The following is a 25,232-nucleotide window of genomic DNA, read 5'->3' on the forward strand; positions in this document are numbered from 1 at the left end:
TCGCTGCAATAAGCGCGAATTTTCACACCTTAAGAAAACATGCAATGCCACAACAACAAAATGTCATGCAAGAAAAGATATGCACTAAAGCACACATAAATATCCACCTACATACACACATACATATGTACAAAAGTATACGTGTACACCTGCACCAATACACCACCAGTTCTAATTCTCTGTCGCTCCACCGCTGCCACTAATAGATAGACAGTCTTGCAACTTACGCATTCACAATTATACATACGAACACACATACATGCTTACCACGTATGTGCATTCATATTTATATGGACTCGACTACCCCTTTACTATTTAGCCTAGCAAGCAGCGCTTACTTATCCTGCGTGCGTATCTTTTGTATAATTATTTGCTCAGGTATAAAGACGCATGCACTCGAAAGGCTCATACATGCCTGTTGTTGTTGTTTTAGCTCGTTATTGTTTGTTATTTACAAGTAGCATTATTGTCGGAGACGCCGCTCCTCTCGCCGTTGCCGTTGCCACTGCAAATGGAAATTGTTCCGCTATGCATTCCTCGTATAGTTAATGTTGTAGTTTTTCCATGCGATTTTCGGTCATATTGCACAGTGAATAGTGGATTTGTTATGGTATGTGCTGTTGCACACGCGCTCACTTGCCAGGCGTGCCAACTTATTTTCATGCCACACGCCCGCCTGAGTGCCGCACGTTTTACTAATTGCTTTGCCACGTACAATGCAACAAGCTTGCTGCAAAGATATGTCGGTGAACAGGTGTGTGCGACTGTGTTCGCACAAAAACATGCATTCTTGTCAAGCACGCAAGCTCTTAAACACATACATATGTACATGCGTGTTACACATTCGTTGTATGTGATCAAGGTGCATTGTAAGAACCAAAAATGTTGTTTTGGTTGTTGTTGAGCGGTCGTATCATTTTCTTATTTTAAAGTTTTCAGCGCAATTTATACAAGCGTCGCTCGACACTTATAACACTTGTAAGCACTTAAGTGTTTATTAACGTCCTCATATTAGACACATGTCACTGTTCTTGTTTTAGCTGCTAGAGGGTAATTATCCAGAAGAGAGTGAAATTAATTGCAAATTATAATGAGCGACATTTTAATTGCTTTCATTTTATAATATTAATAAAATTAGTCAAGCTAAGTAAGTAGAGAACTTAGTATTAACGCATTGATGTTTCGAACAAAAATGCTCTAAAGTAGTGCCTCATGCGCGTCGTACACATACATATCTCCGTTAAATAATAACATCGAATAGGTTAAAATACTATACATCCGTACTACAAAATCGCTGTGTTGGCATCAGATATTTACAGTGTCTACCAATAAGAATGACATGATTTTAGCAGCTCATGGGAGCCATGTTCGCTTACGGATTTGTGTCAATTTTCGTCAGTGTGTTCAGTAAGGTTTGCCATTTCATCATATCACGTTTCACTTTGGTACAACACTTGGAAAATACCCAAGACTATTACGCAAATTCAAGTTCTCCGGGAGCCACTGTAATCAAATAATCATCTTCTCGAATGAGGAAAATTTATGGCTTAATGTACCTTTAGTACGGATTTTGGCACGTCGACTTCGTCGGGTCTTATTTATTTCAAAATTTAACGTCTCTATATTTTTTCTCTGAGGATAAAATTTATCTGCTTAACATTAAAAAAAACCCATCTTGACCAAATTTCAGTATTTTACTACAAAAGAGCCTTATACAATGATATAAGCATCACTTGTCCTTCGACCGTTTGGTTAATGTTTTGGGTATAAAGCGTGTCGATGCTAGACTCGTACCAAAAAACCCGAATTTTTTGCAAAAACGACGTCGGCTAGAGGTCACAAAAGAGATTCTTGACAACATAACTGAGGACGGAAAAGCCGGAACAAGTACATTTATTGAAATTCTATTACAAAAAAGTTAAAGTTGAAATGGAGTTAAGCGTAAAAACTGGGCGCGTAAGTGTTCAGCTGCTATATCCGACGAGCCGAATCAACATACGCCAACACAGTCGCTTGAGACGTAAGCAAGCGTCGGGATACCCCTGCTGGCCATAGTGGATGGACAACGAACTCATGCGTCAGCAGAATGTTGCAATGTAAACAAAGTGCACCTTTTCAATAGCCTTTTTTGATAGATGACGCATGAGTCATATCAAGCTGTCATGCTATTTTTGTTCAAAATTGTTTGGCGTTTCATTATGAAGAGACTTATACCTGACCAACGTTTACAAATTGTTCAACTTTATTACGAAATTATTTCTTTAAATTTATTCTTTAAAGAATGTGTTTCGCTCGCTTCACTCAGCACTTCGCTTCGGCCGAATGGAGCACGTACAGCGCGCAAAGAAGAAAATATTGCAACCGTAGCTGAGAGTAGATTCGGAGCCGTTTGTAGCAATTCGGACTGACGTATGGAACGACACATTAGCACATTTTATGTCGAGACCTTAAATTCAAAGCGTTACAAATATGTATAGCTTGTGCAAGAACTGAAACCGCTCGACCTTCCCAAGCGACATCGCTTCGCATTTCGGGCGAAGATCAACGTGAAGTGATTCAAGAGCTGCCAGTCGAACCATCGATCCAAATTTCTTCAAAAATGTTGATAAGACTGCGCCACTTCCCACACATCACATCAATCAATGGATTTATTAAGAACCCTTCGGTGAAAAGATTGATGCAGGTCGTTTGGCCACCAAGATGGTGTGATATCACACCGTTAGACTATTCCTGTGGGGATATGTAAAATTTAAAGTCTATGCGGACAATCACGCTTCGATTCAGGTCTTAACGCCAAGGGTCACGCGTGTCATCCGCCGAATACCAGTCGATATACGCGAACGCGATATCAAAACCATCTGAGTCGTAGCCACAGTCAACATTTGAAAAAGATAATCATCAAAAAATAAATGCCAACGAAATGTTCTTTCGAATGATATTTTTCCTTTTAAAAATTAGGCAACCTCGAAATGGATCAACCTTTAAATATGAAGTGCAATTCTTATGTGTTAACTTCTACATGAAATATTTCGTCGTAAACTCCCGGATTCGTGGGTTATTGAACGAAGGAATTTTTTTATATTTTTTTTAAGCCAATAAATGGCGAACATTTTACCAAAAAATAGGATTTTTTGTGCGAAGCCTGAGGAAAATTGAAAACTATTTAGATGAACCAATAATAAGCTATGCTGTCGACGGCAAGAGCACTTTATTTGTGAGACACCCAGGGAGATGAAGTCTCAACGCCTGAATTTTCAACATTTTTATATCAATATTTCAGAAGACATTATACAAATATGTACCTTTGATATACCATATTATAATTTTGAAATATATGATTGTTTATAATAAAAAAATCGTAAAACTACATTTTTTTGTATCTCTGAAACCCACCTAACCCCTTCAATGAAGTGTGTGGCGAATTGAACTAAACGCTGGCATGCTTGCATTGGATAAAACGAAGCTTATTTTGAATTAAAGTTTCTGAAAAACTGATTTCTAATATATATTTAGGTCAAGCTAGGCTTATTTGGTATAAACTTGTTTAGATAATTCTAATACACACTGTACATACAGACACAAGAAGGTTATAAAAGTAGTTGCCTAAGCGTTAACAGCAGTTAAAACGACTGAAGAGTTCTTTGTGCGATAAAAACTTAAGAAGAAAGTTTACAAATATTTTGCATCTTTTACAAAGCCGCTTACAACAAAGGTCAATCAATACTATAGATGAGTGCTTCAACATTTTAAATCCCATTATCATTTCACACTTTAATTACGAACGTGGTCATAGAACCAAGGCAACAAGGCATATTTTTAGGTGTCATTAAATGGGTTGTTGAAATTGTGCGAGAGCGTGTATGCATTCTGCGATGCAACTCAGTCGACGCGAATGAGCAGGCACAAACTCCCACTTCCACACATCATATACGTTATTACGTTAATACCATATAACGAAGCAAGCATTTTTTAATTAAAAGTAAAAGCCAAAAGTAGGGTACTTTATTACACAAGCACCGGCTTATATGATACACATTCACCCACATAGTCTTTGCTAGTGTGTGTGCGCAAAGCGATCCTTAACAATGTTGCTAGGCTGCCACTACAAAGCGAGAGGCAGACGAGTGCTTTTGTTATTTCAAAGTAAATACGAATGTGTGTGTGTGGGTACTCAGGGTTTGAAAGTAGTCGTGCTCTAATTATACGCACGCAAATGTGTAACACTCCACACTCGAAACCAAAACATGCTACGCAATTTGCGCTCTTCACAGGTTGCAAGCGTGTCAGTAGCCAATTTAGAGCATGTGAAAAAGCTTTTGAATTCTAGTTCTTCTGTAGCAATATTGACTTGTCAGCAAAATTGGCAGAAATCGAATATGTTATGTGAATATAACTAAGCACAGGCTTTGATAAGCCCAAACAAACTCATATATATATGCTCCTATTTTAACAACATTAGTTGAATTTTCTAAATGCAAAATATATAAAACACTTTAGTTAAAAAGAGCGCAGTTTATGTGTTCCGATTCGTGCAGGTTCCTACACATGATTGTCTAATGTTATAATCTCAATCGGAAAATTTCTGTCAACTATATTTCCAGACTTTATCCAACCGGCATCCCATTCACCACGAGCATCCCAGTTGCTGTAATTTGGACAAACTTAATGGCTCACTTTAATTAAGCACATGTACATTCGTTTATTACTTCTCCACTATCTAAATACCTAGCCGCTTACTGTGACTCACTTTTTATGTGCCACTGCAAGTTTTTCTTCCGTATTTATACACATTTAGCAACAGACATAATAATAGTTCCACGGGCGTTCACCAACTCCATTTTCAACAATTAAAAAAGCTTTCGAGTACAGCTGCAATTACAAAGCCGCACAGAATACGCACACACCCTAGCACATATTTAGGTGAATTTAAAAAAACGGTCACTCGTTCGACATGTGTGCAAATATTCGCAGAGAGAAGAGCAAAAATTATAATCCCCTTTTTTGCAATCAGTGCAAATGTGATAATGCACACTCCTGTTATTCCTGACATTTTTTAGTTTTTGTACGTGAATCTGCTGTCGTGTACTTTTCACCAAACCAGAATTATTTCTCTCTAATTATAACTTAATCATAGTTCTCGAAGTTTATTAATATTATACACTAGTCACGGAATATCTGAAATATCGAATAGTCGAAAAAGTGTTTTCGTATATATGTATATATATAAATATTTACATTTATACTTCTAATCAAACTTCAAAATATTTTTTTATATTTATAATGAACTTTTGCAATTTTTCCGCTAGAGACATTGAAACTTTTCTGGTTTCTCTGCGAAAACCTGTGACAAGTAATTTTCACAGGCTTCACTTGAGCGAACTTTACTCCATTAAGGAAGTTTTGCATTGAGCGAAACAAATGGTTGTTCGATGGTGCAAGGTCAGGGCTCTATAGTGGATGCATCAAAACTTCCCAGCCAAGCTCTCCCAGTTTTTGCCGAGTCATCAAAGATGTGTTTGGTCTAGAGTTGTCCTTATAGAAGACGAAGCCCTTTCTGTTGTTCAGTTCTGGCCGTTTTTTTCCATTGTTTGCTTCAATCTATCCGTTGTTGACAATAAAATGTACAATCAATCGTTCGACCAGGCTCGATCAGCTCATAGTGGATGATTCCTTTCCAATCCCACCAAACACTCAGCATAACCTTTCAAGGCGTCAATTCTGGCTTTGCGACCATTTGTTGAGCTTCAGCACGCTTGAAACATGATCTTTTCGTCTTTTCGTCTCCTGTTAGCATTGTTTCAGAAATGGTTCGATTTCATTTCGTTTCAGCACTGAATCGCAGATGTAAATTAGGTCCATTAAATTTTTCACACAAAATTCATGCGGTACCTAAACATCGAGCTTATTTTTGTAGCCAGCCTTTTTAAATGGTTCAAAACCGTTTGATGAGGAATGTCAAGTTTCTTAGCGATGTCATGGCTGCTTATATGACGGTCCTATTCAAACTTTTCCATAATTTCATCGGCTTTTTCAACGATAGGTCAACCATAGCAGGGTGAATCTTTCACATCGAAATTTGCAGAACGGAAGCGTCACATTATTGAATAGCTGTAACTTTTTTGCAACATCCCCGATTTTAATGTTTTTTTGGTTAAATGAAGTTTAAAAACTCACCTTTCCAACACTGATATGTCACATTGTAAAAAAATACGAAAAGACTTTTACGACTACCCAATGTAACCAATTAACATAATTTGTTTAAAAATAAACAGTAAACTTTTTCTTATATATTCCTAAATTGCAACACACTTGGAATACGATTATATCCCATCAAAAATATTCAACCTGCTTTTATCCAGCCACATCTCAACAGTTAATCTGCGAATGAAAATTTGAAATTAACTGAATTTATTTACCAGTAAATTGACCCAGTTACACTTAACCGGAACCTTTCTATGTATCAGCCCCAGAGGTCTAAAAGGGAGCATATGCTAAATAGCTTAATTTCACTATAAATGTTTATTAAATTGGGCGTGAAAAAATTACAAACAGTATACCACTTTACACCCACAAAGTAGTGAACGATGTAGATACTCTATATCTAAAACTGTAGCACGTGTGTTGGCTCTTTTGGGAATACTGCTTCAATACATACATACATATAATTAAATTTAGAAAGTGATAGAGTGTTTTGCATGCCAGCCTACATGGAATAGCAGATAAAAGGTAAACTACGATTATTTAAAATGAGGTTAGAGGCAAAGGGCACATAAGAGACATCTCACCATAGCCGACGAAATAAATGACATACAATGTAGCCAAATCCCTTTAGAGAGTGGCTCAGAATAAAATGAATAAGAAGGAAGCAATAGACTTAAATGTGTGTGCATGTAAGTGATTCTTGTGTGCTTGAAAAACCGTAGCTAAGTTAAGCTCAATTAAATGAACTGCTTTTCAAGGCAAAGGTCTTCACTGAAAATCATTTCTGTATTTGAACAACACTGATTTAGCACCCCAGACCACAAAGTTCGTCAACCTTTCAGCCTTTCAGCAACGGAAATTAGTTCAATAAAACAGCCGCAGTTAACTGGAGCACTAACTCACACATTCGCTGGGTTAAGCAGGCAAACCCGAAAGGATTACTTTAATAAAAAATGCCTGCTTTCTCAGAAGGGCGGTGTGATAAATTGATACGTGTCTTACTACTTTTAATAAATTGTTTACTATGGTTAGTTTTTAAACTCTTCTATAGGTGTTATTATTTACTTATTTAGATAAGCTTTAGCTTAGCCAATCACGCTAAGTCCCTATTCTCATGTTTACTTGCATAAAAAGTGCTAACCTTTCTATGGGTTTTTTTCTATTCGTCGTTCAAAGAGATTATCCCTTTCTGAGTTCAGACACTGGTATATAAAAAAATGGTGTAAATAGGATTTGTTGATAACACACAGTGTACTAATATGAAAAAAATATCATTGTTAAAAATTTTTTGTAGAAAATTATGTATTTTTGGCAGGTTTCAAATATTTTTTAGTAAGCTCGTGGCCTCAAATTGGGAGTAATTGCTATTTTATTCGAAAATCTTATTTATTACTTTATATTCAAAGTATTTTCATATATATATATATTTATTTCAAACCAATACTACTTCTTATCTACTGTTATTTTTCGTAAATATTATTTATTACACAAGTCACTGTGCCTAATTTTATAGCATCCGCATCAAGAAACAACAGTAAAAAGCATAAACTATAAAATCCTAACAGATGATGTTGGTCGAAAGCGCTAGCGTAAGTAGGCGTTCGTTAGCAGCCCCTAATGAGCTGCTCAACTCAACTCCAACAGGACACATATTGTTTGTATTTTCCTTCCGGTACTATTGGTACATTAACGCTTTGTTTAAAACGTTATTTTCAATGTTAGTGGGCGGCACACCTAACCTTCTACCGAAACATGGTATTTCCCTTACTTATGTTAATTTCGTTTCCATTCCCACATTCACCGCTATGCGTAGTTGCGCTTTTCCCACAGCCATTTTAAATGTTATCCTTCAACAATTTGCTTTATTTAGTTTGTTTGTTTATTATTTTTATGACCCAAAAAGGAGTAAAAATGTACCGTTGTCGCCAATGCCGCAGTTGTGACCTTCTTTCCGTAGTGGGCATTCCCTGGCGATAAGTTGTGGGTTGCTTTTTGCTACTATTGTTGCCTTGTTTTTGTAGTTGCTTGTGTTTTAGCTTTTGCTTTCGGCTGCTCCGCTGCCAGAAATTCAATGTTTTGGCTGAGATTGTTGTTTTGCTTTAAAATTGTGATTTATTTGCTGACATTTGTGCTGGCAGTTTGCACTAAACGAGTATATCCACCGGCGGAGGACTTCATAAATTAGCTACAGTGCTCATAAACGCACAACCCAGCGCAAAAACAGAGAACCGAAAAGGTAAAATTTATTTACTCTTAACACTATTAGTTGATAAAAAAGCAAAGTACACAGGATTATGCGATAAGCTTGCGAAGAATCAGAATTTATTAGCGGTAAAATGTGAAAATGCTATCATATTTCATCATAAACCAAAAAAAATTTAGTTTATTTAGTATTCATGGCAGATTATGGCTACAGTTTACGGATCAGTTATTGATTGCCGCATAACATACTTTTGTACGTTTTTAATAACGAATTAGTCAAGAAATCGTGCAATGTCATACAAATAAACAGCATTATTTTAGTGCTATAAAGGCTTTATTTCAGCGGAAAAATAAAAATGGTAAACCAATTTTGCAGTAGATAATTAAGCAGTTCTGACATAGAGCATTTAAATCCAACGCGAATTAATCTTGCCAACAGATGCTACTTTGGACTGAATAGGCAATTGAAAAGAAAAGTTCTCTTTCAACGAACACAGACCAAACTCTAAAAGTCCCTCATCATTCCCGTCCTGCTTTATGGTGCAGAGGCACGAACAATGACATCATCTGATGAGCTGGCCTTAGAAGTGTCCGAGAGAAGTGTTTCGCGGAAGACTTATGGTTCTTTGCGTAATGGCAACGGCGAGTACTCAGATGGTAAGATGGAAGTGAACACTCCAGCTTTAAAGATTTCGATTCAGTACCCGCTGGTGGAAGAGGAAGACCTGCATGTCAGTTAACCTATAGAATGCAAATAGTTCCTAATAATAAATTGCACCCTATATATGTAGTACCCTAACCTCCAGTCATGTACCGAAAATAAACAATTCTATTGAAACAAAATATGATAAAAACTAGCCCCTTTGCATATGCTAAAATACTTCTAAAATTTATATTTTGCAGACATTTTGGAATAATTGATTTCTTTATGGTCGTAAAGTTGGAGATACTCGAATTATGTGTCATGTAAGGATCTGGTCGATCTTTACTTATTTAATATGCAGACAACTGAAACTATTTTAAACCGTTTCTCACTTTTGCCTAAAAGTTTTGCACTTTCTTCAATATTTTACCTCGACAGCTGAATATCCGATAATTAGTATACATACATACATATGTATATGATAGCGTAAGTTAGTATGATTGTTACTGATTTGATGAATCGAACTCGGGCACTGCGACACAAAGACTAAAATTTATGAAATATTTCTAAAGCTAACAAAACCAAATCAATTGCTTACTAGCAAATATAAACGCGCTGGATGCTGCGGATGCGCAATAGTTTGACTGAACTACATACGTTCTAAATTTAATCTGCAAATTCCTGGAATTGTGTGGAACACTATTTGCAAACAGAAAATGCAATAATTGATTATAGGATTATATTATGTTGAAATTAGTTGGAATTTTTTGTAACGGCGGGCATAATAAACAAAGATATACATATGTATGTACATATGTATGTTACAATAAAATTCAACAAACGCAATAAATTAATATGGGATTGTGTAACTCTAAAATCGGGGGTGTGGGGGTTTTAGAATAGTATCCCCCGATTTCGGAGTTGGTATATACGGATAGAGAAGGTTCTCCAGATTAAGGAATATACATACATATGTATATATGTTTATAGTTGCCACTGACTAATGGCTTTCGAGATATTTGCATTTAAGATTCAAAAATTTAAAAGTGCGTGTTTCTCCAATTTATAATGAATTTTATATTTTTATATCCACTATCACTTCACTGATTCATTTCCATCTATTTATTTTATATTAAGTAGATCAAGAATAACTTTTATGTAATATTTAACTTTCGATCACACAATAACAAAAGGGTTGCTTTCTAACAAATAATTTGTGTTACCTTATCTACATATTTTAGAAGCAAGCACTTTAAATATGATTATTTTCATAATCTGAGGATCCTCCTCTATTCGTACATACCCATTTTAACCCTGACATCGTGCAGTGCTACTCTAAACCTGAGCTAAAATTAATTCCAAAATAAAATTTTTCTATCGGAAGATGTTTCATTTACGTAAAAGATTGTTACTAATATGCTCTCAATTATTTCCTAAAGATTATGGGTAATATAGAGTTTAATAAACAATAATTATAATTCTACTCGTATCATTCATTATTGCATTGTTGCTGCTTTGTAAATATTAAACAAACGTTCTGTAGTGATTAAGCACATCTTTATATGCATAGATTAGCATAAAGCTAATTCTTATGAATAATTGTAATATTTATGTTTGATTTATATTTGAATGACAAGCTCACCTGTTACAAATTCTCCACTCTCTTCATTTAGTCCAAATGTCGCTGTGTGAATTGTACCTCTGCAGAAGTCAGCTACAATTTCAACATTGTTTTGCACATACTATGCATACCAATATGCACATATACATATGTATATGATACATGTGCATGTGTGTATATAGCAAAACGTAAATAACGCGATTGTTGCCGAACGATGCAGCAAAATATTTAAAATACCATGTAAAAGAAAATATATTGTAATGACGCTGAGTAATCGCAATATCTTGTTATGAACATCAAAAACAATCAACTCTTAATTAGATATGTTTCAACTCTTGTACATATGCACAATAGTCAATTATGTACACATGTATGTTTATACGCAAATAAAATCTATTAATTATATACGCCGCGAGATGTCATGGAATTCATGATGTCGGTCTAAGGCAGCGTGTACAAATTCATACATCCACGCGGTCAATGGAATCATCTACTTATATTCACAGTGAAATTCCAATTACAAATGTAGCGGCGAGTCACCATCCCACGGGCAATGCACCGAACGGCAGAAAAATAAGCGAAAAGAATAACCACTAACAAAATTTGCAAGCCGATCACGAAATGCAGTCACCGACGGCACAATTATCACTCTATAAAACTTTATAAATTCATAATATTTTACACTAACAATATTTAGTAGGTGTACGAAAATGTATCTTTCACTTTTTGTTAATATTTTTAATATAATCCCGATTTTTCTCGAAACAGTTTTCACACTTTACATAATATAACTTTGCTAACGCGAAGATGTAATTCGTTACGCGTTATCAGCACAACTAACTGCAATTTGCATGCCCAGCCAACGCAAAATGCGAACACACACGAAGTAGCCAAAGAAGCAGCATCACTTCACCCCTAACGCCCAACAGCTGAAAATAACCTACACCACTCTGGCATTTCGTGTATGTACGTAAATCGCAACGTTAGAATATGCATAGGCATTCCGACGAAGCTGAAATCATGCAGAGCAAGTGAATTGTAGGTATGTACGCATATTTGGCAAATCGTGTTGAGAGAGAAGTCAGAGAGTATGCGAGCGAGAGCTTCCATCAGGATGTCGTTCGTAAAACACAGTGACCTAAGTTGTCAAATACCTTTCAGAGCGGCAGCGTAAGGGTATGCATGCTGAATTCGCGAAGGTCATGTTCGGTTTTCCTTGTTTGAGAGTTTCGTTTTATTTCCTATTACATATAAGCAGTAAAGAGTTCATTTAGCTGAATAAAGAGCGGACACTAATTACTCTTTGATACGATTAAATAGCTTAGATAAGCTTTGTAACTGAGCTGTAAATAATAAATTTTAATTCACTAAATTCGCAATGCAGCTTTTATTTATAATATATGTAGGTACTAATCTATTTAAATATGTAAATATTCATAAATTTGAGCATGTATACATAGGTGCATATACATATGTAGCGTTGTCAATTCACGAGTGAATCTGAATATATTAACTTTAAATATTAAACACCCATCTAAAATTTAAACATGCTCTCTTAAATTATTTTTTCACTCTACACATTGCGTTTAAAGCCATAAGCGGAAGTTCCGCCTGAATACTGGGAAATATTTTCAGCGCTCTTCCCATTAGCTTTCGTGTAATTTCGGTACATTGGAGACTTTCATATATATGTATGTACATACATATATGTATAAGGTGACTCAAAAATATACGTATGTATATTAAACATATTTACATACAAACATATACTTCTATACGAGTATTATAGTACTAAATTATTTACTTGTTTAGCTAAAATACTTAAAAATGCACGAGAATATTTTATTACCCCCTGAACAAGTTACATTAAGTTTGTTACACCCCGAAGGAAAAGTCAAAGACCCTATAAAATATATACATATACATATGTGAACTGAGTCGATTTAAGAGGTTACATGAGTTTCCTCGGGTAAAAAACATCACTTTTTCAACAATTTTTTCTCATATAAAAAATGAAATATTTTATTAAATTTTTTATTGTTACAAACGTACACTATTGACAAACAAATTCTAAAATTTTTGTAAAAAAAAAATATTTTAAGCTCGGCCATTGCGACGCCATTTTCGGTGACTTCTCGGAAAAAATATGCGACCGCGTTTGCAGGATAACTTCTTAAAGGATCATCTTAAGTGAAATAATACGTGTTTTAGTTAAAACCTTAGAACTTGTACGAAAGAAAGAAAACTGAAAATTTGATTTTTGGCAGACATTTTTACAAAAAAAAAAGGAAATTTCAGTAAAAAATGTTCAAATAGTTGTAATCGAAAAAAATCCTTCCTTCAAAGATCTGTGTAAAACTTCATGAAAATCGATTGAGTAGTTCTCGAGAAATCTTGCCAACCAACTTCAAAAACACAGTATCGAGAAAGACGCGTTTAATGACGGCGCCTAGCTAGCCTCGAGCGCACAAGTTTTTGAAACTATTTCTCGGATCAACTTGAAAATTTAGGACAATATTCTAAAGGTATTGTAAAATTTAATAGGATTATAAAAAATCGATATTTTGAAATCCGTCAACCCATGTAACCCCTTAACCATTTCCGTCCGTCTGTCTGTATATATGCAAACTAGTGCCACTGTTTTTGAGCTGTCAATCTGAAATTTTACACCCGTCCTCAAAACGCTGCTCAGTTATTACATATAATCGTCCACATACATAACTGCTATGCAAACCGAAGGATTGGATATGGATAACAATTAACCGAATTTCTCTTTGTTTTTGTTTAATCCAGTCTTTTTTAGGGATTATATTCAACCACTAATCAGAAAAAACATGTTTTATTTTGTGAATACTTTTGAAATGAACTTTTATTTAATAAAAATAATACGCATCTGCCTTCGCAAAAAAATTGTCTGGCGCTTAGTAAAATTGTCTACTTCAAATTTTTATTTTTTTCACATAGTACACAGTAATCGATATTATAACGGGTGATCCAAGTAGAGGTAATTTTTTCAATCACCTTTTTTGACAGATCACGCATGAGTCATGTCAAGCTGTCATGTTATTTTTCTTCGGTATTGTTTGGCATTTCATCATGGAAGGACCTACGCATGAACAACGTTTATTGCGAAAATTTACGTTCTGTAAAGAATGTTTTTCGGCATAAACGGCCTACTGGGCGTACTATTCGCAACACCATCTCATTATTGTGTAATATTCAACCGAATAGACCACGTCCAGCACTCAGTGAAGAAAATATAGCAGTCGTAGCTGAGAGTGTACACGAACACCGTGTAGAGTCGATTTGGCGCCGTTCGCAGCACCACGGACTAACGTATGGAACGACTTGACGCATTTTACGTACAGGTCTTAAATTAAAAGGGAACAAATACCAGCTTGTGAAAGAACTGAAGCCGCTCGACCTTCGCAACCGACATCGCTTCGCTCTATGGCCATTTGAAAAGTTCCAAAATGATCCAACATTTTCGAGCCAAATTTTGTTAAGCGATGAGACCCCATTCGGGCTCAGTGGGTATGTTAACAAGCAAAATTGCCGCATTTGGGAAGAAGAGCAACCGGAAGTGATTAAAAAGCTGTAATTTCATAAAAAAAGCAACGGTTTGGTGTGGTGTGGTCCACATTTCTTCAAAAGTGATGCCGGTGAGAACGTAACCGCCGAAGGCGACTGACATTGAAAGAACACTTTGGTGAGCAGATAATTTCTCATTTCGGGCCGATCGATTGGCCGCCGTTAGGCTTCTTCCTGTGGGGATATGTAAAGCCTAAAATCATAGCGCACATTCCCGCTTCGATTCAGGCCTTAGAGCAAAACATCACTCATGTCATTCGCATGTCACTACTCGAAATGTGCGACCGAGTCATCGAAAATTGGACTCAAGGGATGGACCATCTGAGACTTAGCCGCAGCCAACATTTGAAAGAGATAACCTTCAAATAAATAAATGGCAAAGAATGTTCTTTCGAATGATAACAAACATTCACCATTACCTCGAAAAGGATCATCCTATATTTACAATAAAAATCGATTTTATGAAATTTACAAGTGGATACAATTCTTTAAATAAAAAAAATATTTAATATAAGAATGGATGATCCTTTAACAGACCCAATAAGATTTTAGAAATGCAAAGGCTATAAAAAAAGGTTTCAAGCATCTATAAATTTCAATTGACGAATTTTGGATTTTAACATACTAGCATTTTACTACACTTAATAATAAGTATCAGTGCAAGCAGCATTTCCGTGAAACTTCTAGAAATTGAAAATCCTTGGTAGGTATTGTAAAACACCTTTTACAAGTACCTTCGTATTTGATTTTCAACTTTAATGCTCTTGGCTTTTTGAGCATCAAATTAGGACGAAGAAATCAGTCAAATGCTGAAATCTCGTAGGATGCCTTAGCGACAATACATGTGTACAACAAGAACTTAAATTCAACCAATAAATGTTTTCTCACAGAAAGAAATGCACACATACACTTTCGTACAGGTGGAGCTTTGCAAGTAAACCAAATATCCTATTGTTATTGATGAATCGACACTTTTGTGCTTTGGAAGGCAGATATATTTGCTCACATTAATTGCCTCCACACACAAATCCTGGAAGCCAACAGCATGCAGGCGGCGGAGAATAAGCACGTGAAAGTAGGAGCATCTACTTATAGAGGGGTGGCGTAGAGCTCCACCCATATTATACCTCAAGCAAAATTGATTAGTCAGTGAAAGCGCTGAGCAAGAATGGAAAACGTGTAATAGACAGAAAATGTAGTGAAAGCCAGAGAAGGATATGTCAAAAATCGTAGACGCTCAAATGCAAGCAAGCGCAACGCGCTGCGCGTTCGGAGTTTGTGTCGCGTCAGCCCTTCACCATCAAACGCATTCACTAGTTCACCATAGAATAGGTGCAAAAACGCGTACAATTAATTAAGTTTGAAGTGAATGTAGCGTCAAAGGCAAGACTACTTGGATTTAAAAATAGTTTTTGGATTTTTCATAAAAAAAATAGCATGGAGCAGCATACAAAGTGTTGAACTGACGAAATACGCTTAGCTAGCAAATTTCAAACACTGTTTTAGCAGACAACATTGAATTGAGATATGAGAAACATCTCAGACCAGAGACTGATTGGGAGTAAAGGGCGTTAAATAGCGCTAATGAAGCAAACGCCACATGAGTGAGAACTGCCCGACTCAAAGGCGAAAGAAAGTAAAAAAAAAATATTTCAAAATAAGGAAGATTGAAAATAAATAAGGACCTAGGTTTAATATAAAGTTTGATAATAGAACAGATATTTTGGCAACTTTTTAAATTTTTATGCACCCCTCGAGAGAAACAAACCACAAAATTCAGCACATTAGTCCTTTATATTTGGCAATGTTAGTAGATATTTTAGATTAGAGCAGAAGGTATACCGAAGTTCGATCCCTTGGAAATGTCGGCTGATATTCTACATAACTGCCTACATAAATACGACTGCATATAAAATGTAACCTCCTGCTCACCTACTTCAGTACGCACACGCGAAAGCACACATCTTGCACATAAACGTTATCTTACAGCGCCACAGACAAATGCCAACGTAAACAATTAATTGAATTTCCTGGCACATCCGGTGCTGATGCCGGCGACAACACTTCCACAAGCAGAGCTTGCACTGACAGGTGCAGCCCACTGCTAACGGGCTGTTGAAGCACGACTTCACAACGCTGATATGGAGTTATCTGTGCGGATGATATGTTGATGAATGAACTTTAGGTAAAGTAAGAAACTAGTTGCGATATTCTTTTTCACATTTTCGTGTTCATTTTGAAAAATATATATGTAGAACTCTGCTGACAACGCAAACTAGTAAATAAAGTATGTGAAAAACTTGCAAGTAGAGGCAATGGGAAAAAAATCATAAAAGCTGATAAGGAGGAGCGCACTGACAGGCGAGTTTAAAAAATGGCGTAGTCAAAATGAACGCAACTTGGAGCAAATAAAACTAGTTCGCGAGGACTGAAAGGGCGAAGAAGCAGCTTCTAACTGGAAGTTGATGAACAGCTTCCGCTCAGCAGAATAGCGGTCAGGAACTTTTACTATAAAGCTGAAACTAAATTATAGCAAGGCTTTTTGTTTTGGTAAAGCAACAAACACTTTCAAAAATTTATTAAGCTGTCAGCATCGGCTTGAAAGACAGACAACAGGAATTTGAAGAGGATTCCAATGAGACCTAGCTTAAGTTTAGAAGTTTGCCTTGAAGCTCCCATGCAAGCGATAGCATCTTTGGACTTCTGTAGTACATACACATACTTCTAAATGTTTAATTTTCCTTAAATACTCTTTGATTCTTTGGTCAAGGGCAATGTCAGTGTCAACTCAATATATTATACAGACTACATTCAAGGAGGAAGTTATCGTTTCTGTACTCTTTATACCGAAATATTATGTCGGAGTCCTTAAATGTATATAGTGATGCCTGAATAAGTTAAGGGAGTATTCTAATCTGGAAATTTGAAAAAAAAATATTTTTTCCATAATTCGGCAGTTCAGTTTTTTTGAGGTACTTCACATTTTTAACCCAACCAATTCCAATACAAATTTGATATACCTCTATATCACGCCTTGCTCGCATTTTGTAAAATTTAAATTTTAAGTATTTAAAAAAAAATCGAAAAGATCAAACAAAGCAAATTAAAGAAATTTTAAAGTCCAGTTCATTTTTGTATTTTTTTCTTAGACTAGGTCAATCCGATACCCACATTAATGAAGAATTTTTAAATTTGTTGTTTTTAGATCACTACAAGGTTTGGAATCATGTCAACCAGGAAGCACCGTACTTTTTCCAGCCTCCACTCCACCGGCCTGGCATTCAGCGACTTTTTTATTTTTTTAATTATTTTTTTAATTATTTTTATATTCTATAAATGTCAACGATAACCATATAGTAACCATTGATAGTAAAACTGCTTTTATTTGTTTTTTATCTTTGCTTAAAAAATGTCTAAAATTTTGTCTAGACTTGCGCTACTCTGAACAAAAAATAGTATAATAAGAGTTTGTTCATAATTATAAAATTCTTCAAAATCTATCTATCTATGTCGTCCCCTACAAAGTAATCCCTCTTTGCCCCAGTACACTTGTACCAACGTTTTTTCTAATCCTCGAAACAGTTGTTAAAGTCAATTTCCGGAATGGCCTTTTCTGCGCGTAGCAACACAAATTTAATGTCTTCAATTGACTCCAAACGGTTTACACGAAGCGGTCGTTCGAGTTTGCTGAATAGCCAGAAATCACGAGGAGCTAAATCAAGTGAACATAATGGTTGCGGCACATATTTGGTTGGAAATTTGGCGGGAAACTCACGAAGAATCAATGCAGTATGCAACGGTGAGCCAAGAGTTGTAGGCCCATAATTCCGACTCTTTTTACGAAAAGCTTCCAGCAAGCGACACATAACACTCAAATAGTATTCCTTGTTGACAGTTTGGCCGATCGGAAGGAATTTGGAGTGCAACACATCTCGATAATCGAACAAAACTGTCAACATATCGTTGGTTTTGACCTGCTTTGACGTGGGTTTTTCGGCTTCAGCTTACCTTCGCCAAATATTAGACCGATTTCTCGTCTTGTTCATAAGCATAGATCCAAGACCCATCACTAGTAGTAATACATTTCATGATATCGATGAAAAAACTGAGTGACTTTGGAACCAGTCGTGTTTCCACATTTCTTAAGACCAAGGATCTTTCCAAATGGGTTTCACTAATCCTTCCGACATTAAAATGGTGCCAGTGAGATTTTTGACTGGTAATCGTCGTCTTTTCTATATTTACTATTACTATAAATACTACTATCTTACTATTTTTTGCCCACTGCAGTATATCCTCCTAAAATAAATCGACAAGTAAGTATTGCGAGCTTCACTATAGAAGTGATCATTTTAATCGATCACTCGATTCTCAAGTTGATGCAGCTCTGGTCACTTCATCTAAAATTTGAGTTCATAATATCAAAGGAATAGATTTTAGAATGCAAAGAAAGGGTAGGACTTTTTAATTAAGTTATTGCATTGATGATAAGGGAAGGGGTAATTAATGTTTAACAGGTAACCGCTTCAGGAGTGCTAGTGAATTGAAACATGAGCCAAATTCAAGCATTTTGTTTATTGTCTATCAGTTAGTAAAATTCTGAGCTTACTTTTAGATGTTACAGCTGTGCCCGTCCGCGCAACTTCTTAACCTGTCAATTAATTAATTCCAAATGCAGAAGCTTAAGCTCCTTCGGACAATTGCTCACTCTAGCATTAGCGCGTAAATCACAAAAGCTTTCAAAATTTATGTAGTTTGAAATTGACTAAAAGGTTTTGGCGTCTGCTTTTAAGTAACTCGACTACTGTTTTTGTTTAACCAGCTCACCAGTTTGGATAGTCAAAGTACATTTTGGTTAATTTTCGAACTTTCTCGAAATTCATTAATGTAAGCCAGTTATGTATTTCAATGCATACGCTTTTTGTTGTTAAGTACACTTTGTTTGCTGGCGGCATTCATTAAAAGAGGACGGTGTGAACTGATGTGCCCTTAACTATATTCTAGCAGCGTTGCTTGAAACTTTCTTGTAGTCGGTCTACGTGCAGAAAAGATCTCGCTACTGGCAGCGACTTCTTGCCTTTTTCATTCACTTCCTATGAAACCCTTGCACCAGTAGTTACTTATTTAACTGTTGAGTTTGTTTGACACTTCTAACATTTCATGAGCTTAACGTGAAAATCCTTTTAAAATGCGCTCGCACCTAACTGTATGCTACTTTTTCCAACTTCTCCTACAGATTTTTGCGTTGATTCCAATCTATCCAGCGCGTGGTGGGGTGCGGCGCGTGAACGTTTCGTCAGAAATTTTCAGTATTTTGTTATTATATTTTTTCTAAAACTTAATGATTTTTGTTATTGTTTCCGTTGGTCGGCACTGCTTCAAAATTTTACTGTTGTTTTCATGTTAAGCGGTTAGGACTCGCCAAGCCTTCTGTTTCCACACCAAACAAAAACCCCAAAATCGTACGCAAGCACGTCAAGGTGCCAAGAAGTACGCATCACTTGAAAATTTTAAGCGCACACTTTCCGTTCATGGCGAGTGTGTTGCATTAAATTGCCGTTCGTCCGGCTTGTTGTTGCTGCGGCAAGCTTTAACAACTGCAACGCTCAATCACGGATGCAAACACTTTTCAATGCTCTTGACACCCCAGACCTTTTTGTAGATTTTCAAAAAGTCTTCATCCACATCAAATGCAACTCGCTCTCGCGCGAATGGTTTGCGAAATTTGCTGCACTTTGGCAACAACACTTAACGCTCATTCTTTTTCCTTTTTCCCATGGCATGTTGGGTTGTGTGTGTGTATTTGCCGTTTCCCACTTTTTGGTTCCAGTTGTGACGTTTTGGCGTACGTCGAAATATCGTAAAATATATTTTTACTATGACGAGCAACAACGGCGCAAAAGGAGTGGCACAACTTTACACTAATAACAGTTTTATACCAACGCAGAGAAGAGAATAACAACTCGGCATTGTTGGCAGCTCTTAAGTATAGACAGAAAGTTTCCATAACAAATGTGTGCCGAGAACAGTTGCCAGTTGCCAGTTGCTTAAGTTGGCAACGCGTTTTAACGTTGCATTTTAAAAGGTTTTATATTTTGATTTTATTATAGCAAGTGTTAATTTTTTTCTTTTCTTTCTATATTTGTGTGTGTTTGCACTAACTTACAAGTCGTAAAACATACATGCAAAAAAAAAGATAATGGTAAAATGGACACTTACTAGGGTGCATCGCAGAACACAGGTCCACCAATTTTTTATTTGTATTTTTTTGAAAATGGTTTACTTAATATACGCAAATATGTGCGGGACGACTATGAATCGAAAATATTTGTATTTTAAGAAAATATGGCGATTGAATTATTTATCAAGCAAGGAAACGAAAAAGTCCGTGGGGACCACATCTGGGCTGTAGAGCGGCTGCCTTGGTTAGGTAGCTGTTCCCAAATTAACAACATATTTTGATAAATTTAATATCTCGGCAATTAAACGTATGCTTAGTCGACGGTCTAGGTTCAATACTTTGCACGCACGAGTAACATTGTCGGTGTTTGTCGAAGTCGCAGGTTTCCCAGCACGATCTTCGTCAACAAGCTCTTCCCAGCCCTCCAAAAAGGCCTGGTGCCACCGAAACACACCACTTCTTGCTAAAGCAACATCTGGGTAAGACAAACGCAGCTGGCCACTCTAAATGAATCCGAGGCAGAGACAATACCGCGTTCACAAAGAACGATCAAGGGAAGTTCAATATGCAATTTGAACAAATACCGCAAAATATATGGACATCTAAAGCCAAATTCAGGATAACGAAACCGATATGACCAAATTTGACAAGGCAAAAATGAAGGATATTCTATAAAGGTCTAGGAAAAGTAACTGGCATACAACTACCATAACGGGGCATTGGAGAACATGTGTTAAAAATCGGTATGCCTTAGCTGCAAGCTTAAACGGAGTCATAAAACGGTTCTTCACTTTCTCTGTTAGTGCCCAGTTTTATCAAAAATCATGCATCGAACTTTTGGAATCTATCTGATACCAAACCTTTAATGTCTATCCACAAATATTACAACGGAGACAAGTCATTTTATTGAGAACAATATATGTATAGTTTGAACACAACAATGGAATATTATAGCAAGATATAAAGTCTTACGATAGTGTATCAAATTGGCGCTGCCAGCGCTAATAGTGCCCTACCGGCTTAAGAACTTTTAAAATTAGTCTTCTGTATATAATAATTTGCGAAGGCAAATTATACCTTGCCATAATTTATTTTAGCAAAAACTGTTGCCGAGATTTGAAAACCTTCATTAGAATATTTGTCGATAAAGTAATTCGTCTGCACAATTAGTTGAATAAGGGTTTGCCACTTTCTAGACAGCCACCTCAAATGTACCCTTATAAAAACATGGGTGCTATAAATTTAAAATATTAACGGACATTTCAATTTAAAGTGCAGCAGCCCTTACAAACAGCCAAAAAAATACGCCACATATTCCATTTTTATTCGCACACTTTGTGACACTTCAGTTTCAATATTTTTCATCACCTTCCGGAAAAAAGTATGAGTGCAAACAAATGACAAAAACAAAGGTGAATATAGCAGTACAACAGGTGCTTAATTTGCTCGTTACTGGTAAATATCCTCGCACTCGCACATTCAGCCGCACGCAATTGCGTAGCCGCCACCGCCACCACCGCCATATTTGTGGCTGGCGCGGTAAGCAGAAACGATTCTTTACCACACAAACACACACACACACGATTGCCACGGCTGAGCGCTGTCAAGTGAGCAGCGTTGTTGGCTGGTTGTTGATTGCTTTATAATAAACGTCGGTGATGATGTGAATTTACTTTTATTTTCATTTGGGGATTTTCAATTCAACCACGAAGCGCGCGGGAATAGTCACAAGCACATGTGCAATACGTTGACATTAAAAAAATGCACATTTACACAAACGCGGCAAGTAAACACAGTTTGCACGCTCGTAAATATTCATAAGCACACACAAAGGTGTTCTGAGCCACACATGTGTGCATGGCGCCAGCACCGGAGTATTCGTTTTAGGCTATGCGGTAAGTCTAGAGAAAAATGTAAATTTATGAAATTTTAATCAATTGAAATTTTTGGAAAGGTGAAAAACAAAAGTTCATGGTTCACATTTATTTATTCCGGCAAGGGTCCAATCCCTTTGAGAAGCAATGCAAATACTAACGCATTTATTCCTTTTACAAACACATATACATGCATAAAATACGTTATTGGGATATATTTGAGTATATTAAAAAAAACATTTTTTGGAACTGAAACGCAATGCGCTTAGCAGCACAGTGCCATAATTCGGCAACTGAGGTGAATAATTTATTTTCTTTTGCTTTAGATTATTTACAAAAAGATAGAAGATAAATAGACATTAGATCATATGTTGGATGAAACCCTATAGAATTGACATATAATAAAGTAATATAGATAGACATTTTTGTAGTCGCGTTATTGTATAACATACATTTATTTATAGATTTTGAAATAGAACTAACGCCCATTCAACTCTGTCAAATGTATTACAAGTGTTTCGACCTTTTTTCAATATTTTTTCATATAAAAATTTACATTTTTATTCACATTTTTTATTATTCCAATAATACATACATATTTTACAGAACTTCATTTTATTTAATTATCATAAATTTTCATAAAAAATATTGAAAAATTTGCCATTTCAACTTCATTTTCGGCAATCCCTAGGAAAAAGGTGCGTCTGCCTTGACAGCAGAACTTTTTACAGGATCATTAACAATTGGCAGAAAAAATATGTGCTTTAATATCATAAACAATCATAAAAACAAACAAAGTGAAAATTGTATTTTTAGCAGACGTTTTTTACAAAAAAAATCAAAATTTTATAAACATTTTTTTTGAAAACACAGTTTCAAGAAAAACTCGTATAAGGTTTTAAAAGGTCATTACTCGAATCAACATGAGAATTTAGGTCAATATTATAGTTATGTATGTCATAGAATTAGATAAGACAATATTTTATTTATTTATTTTTTTTTGTAGCCGTGAAACCCAAGTAACCTACATATACATGACAAAAGTTAAGATCATCAGAGATTACAAAAGATTTCAACATCTCTCATGGTAACGTTTTGGTTAATATTTTTGCTATAAAGGATGTCAATCCTTGGATTGATACCAAAAATGTGAATCAAAAACCACGTCGATTAGAGGAGATGCTTGAAAACCCAGCATTCATCAAACACATCATTATTACTCACGTAACGTGGGTTTATGATTATGATGTCGACACTGTCCAATAATATAGAATCAAAGTTTGCAAAAGGCACTAAAGGCCTCACAGCTGAGGCTAACAACTAGTGTATGGGTTACATAAACGTTGGTTTTGTCTCAGAATCATATTTTTAGGACCAAAATAAAGATTAAATTCTAGGAAATATAGTTTGTCTAGTTTAAATTTGCTCAGACGGTATATTTATACCCTGAAGAGTGTATTGAGTGATTAAGCGTTGGCATGTTTATATTATATAAAAACTTATTTCGAAAGCAAAAATAAGGTCCAAGTGTTGTGTGTCGAGCTTGTGATGGAGCTGGACACTCACAGAGAACCGTTTCCTTATTCCTATTGTTATAAAGCAGGACGATTACTATGCTGCTCGCCTGTATATACTAATTATGGACCTAAATAGTAAGTCTTTGGTTCTATTTCTATAATATTTGGGCCATATATGCTATGTTGTTAAGATACATCTGCTCTTAGCTGTTTGTTCAAAATTCACATACAGCTCTATTTTGATGGAGCATGGTATGGACTTGCCTCGGATTCGTCTAAAGAAGCTCTTATTCAACTCATCTGTTTTTTCGTTCCTAAGAGGCATGGTATTGACTCTGTCTGGAATTCGTCTAAAGAGGATCCTAGTTCTGCCAACTTGTGCTTTTTTTCGTTTACAAAAATATTTCTGTGGACAGGAACTCAAGTCCTTGTATGCTGAAAGCAACCCTTTAATATATAATCCCTATAACTTATAACTGTCATACAAAGTGATTTTAAACAAGATAAATATATTTTTACACCCCTTGATGTTATAAAAACGCCTGTGAATGGTATTATAGCTTCGGTGCAGTCGAAGTTAATGTTTTTACTTATATTACGTAATTTTCCCACTCAGGTTGTTCAAATACCACACTGTGCTACTGTCGAGCTTTCACACCCCTTCTACTACTCAACCTGCTAATATCGCAGAACACATAAATGTAAACGCCATTCCATACACACCCAGAGTCTAATACAAAAATTGTATTACATGCATATAATGTGGATATAGACTTTTTTCAAGCCATAAAGTACAAGCAGAACCCAAAATACACTGACGAGCATCGCAAGCAAAGTTAATTTGACGTTATTTGTCACCAGGGAGTGACTCCTGCCCTCATTGCCGTATTAGCCCGAACTTTAGGATAATTTGAGACAAGGGTTATGCGTAGTTTACGGTGTGCACATTTTACAGTATATTGTCCTCTTCATAAACAGAAAAAATGCCGTTTAATTTGGTAATTTTTGGGAGTTAAAAAGAACTTCAGTGGATCTTAAACAGTAAATGAAAAATATATATATACATATATGTGAAAAATAATTTGTATATGTATATAATGACAATGACTTATTAAAATTTAGAAACAACTGGTAGCCAAAAGCAAAAGCATATTACCTTACTCTACCTTTACGTATCTTCACTCTCGACACTAACAGTTTAGAATTCGATCGCATTTAGTGCCTATGTGAGACAGATAACCCCCACTTACACCCCCATTCATATCCATAGCCATGAAGCGAATAGATCTGTTGACACTGCATAACCTGAAGTGCAAAAGTCTCGAACGACTCTCAGCCTTACCGCATCCCATAGTAAAGAATATGCACTGTTAAACTTGTTCTCTGAAACACGTTTCCGTTC

General features: G+C 35.9%; 1 protein-coding gene across 2 annotated transcripts in view; it reads right to left on the reverse strand.

Annotated features, from left to right (window-relative positions):
* LOC120769808 overlaps positions 1-12,411 on the reverse strand; it is a 182,886-nt gene extending 170,475 nt beyond the window's left edge. Inside the window, exons 1-2 of one of the 2 annotated variants that reach the window (XM_040097010.1) lie at positions 12,401-12,411; positions 10,689-11,160 (exon numbers count right to left, since the gene is read on the reverse strand). The gene's annotated coding sequence lies outside the window, so the exon portion shown is untranslated. Of the gene's footprint in view, positions 1-10,688; positions 11,521-12,400 lie in introns of those variants that run through there. The other variant, XM_040097009.1, reaches the window with a different exon arrangement.
* Positions 12,412-25,232: the final 12,821 nt, after the last annotated feature.

Source organism: Bactrocera tryoni, chromosome 2 (genome assembly GCF_016617805.1).
Source record: "Bactrocera tryoni isolate S06 chromosome 2, CSIRO_BtryS06_freeze2, whole genome shotgun sequence".
Classification (NCBI taxonomy): domain Eukaryota; kingdom Metazoa; phylum Arthropoda; class Insecta; order Diptera; family Tephritidae; genus Bactrocera; species Bactrocera tryoni.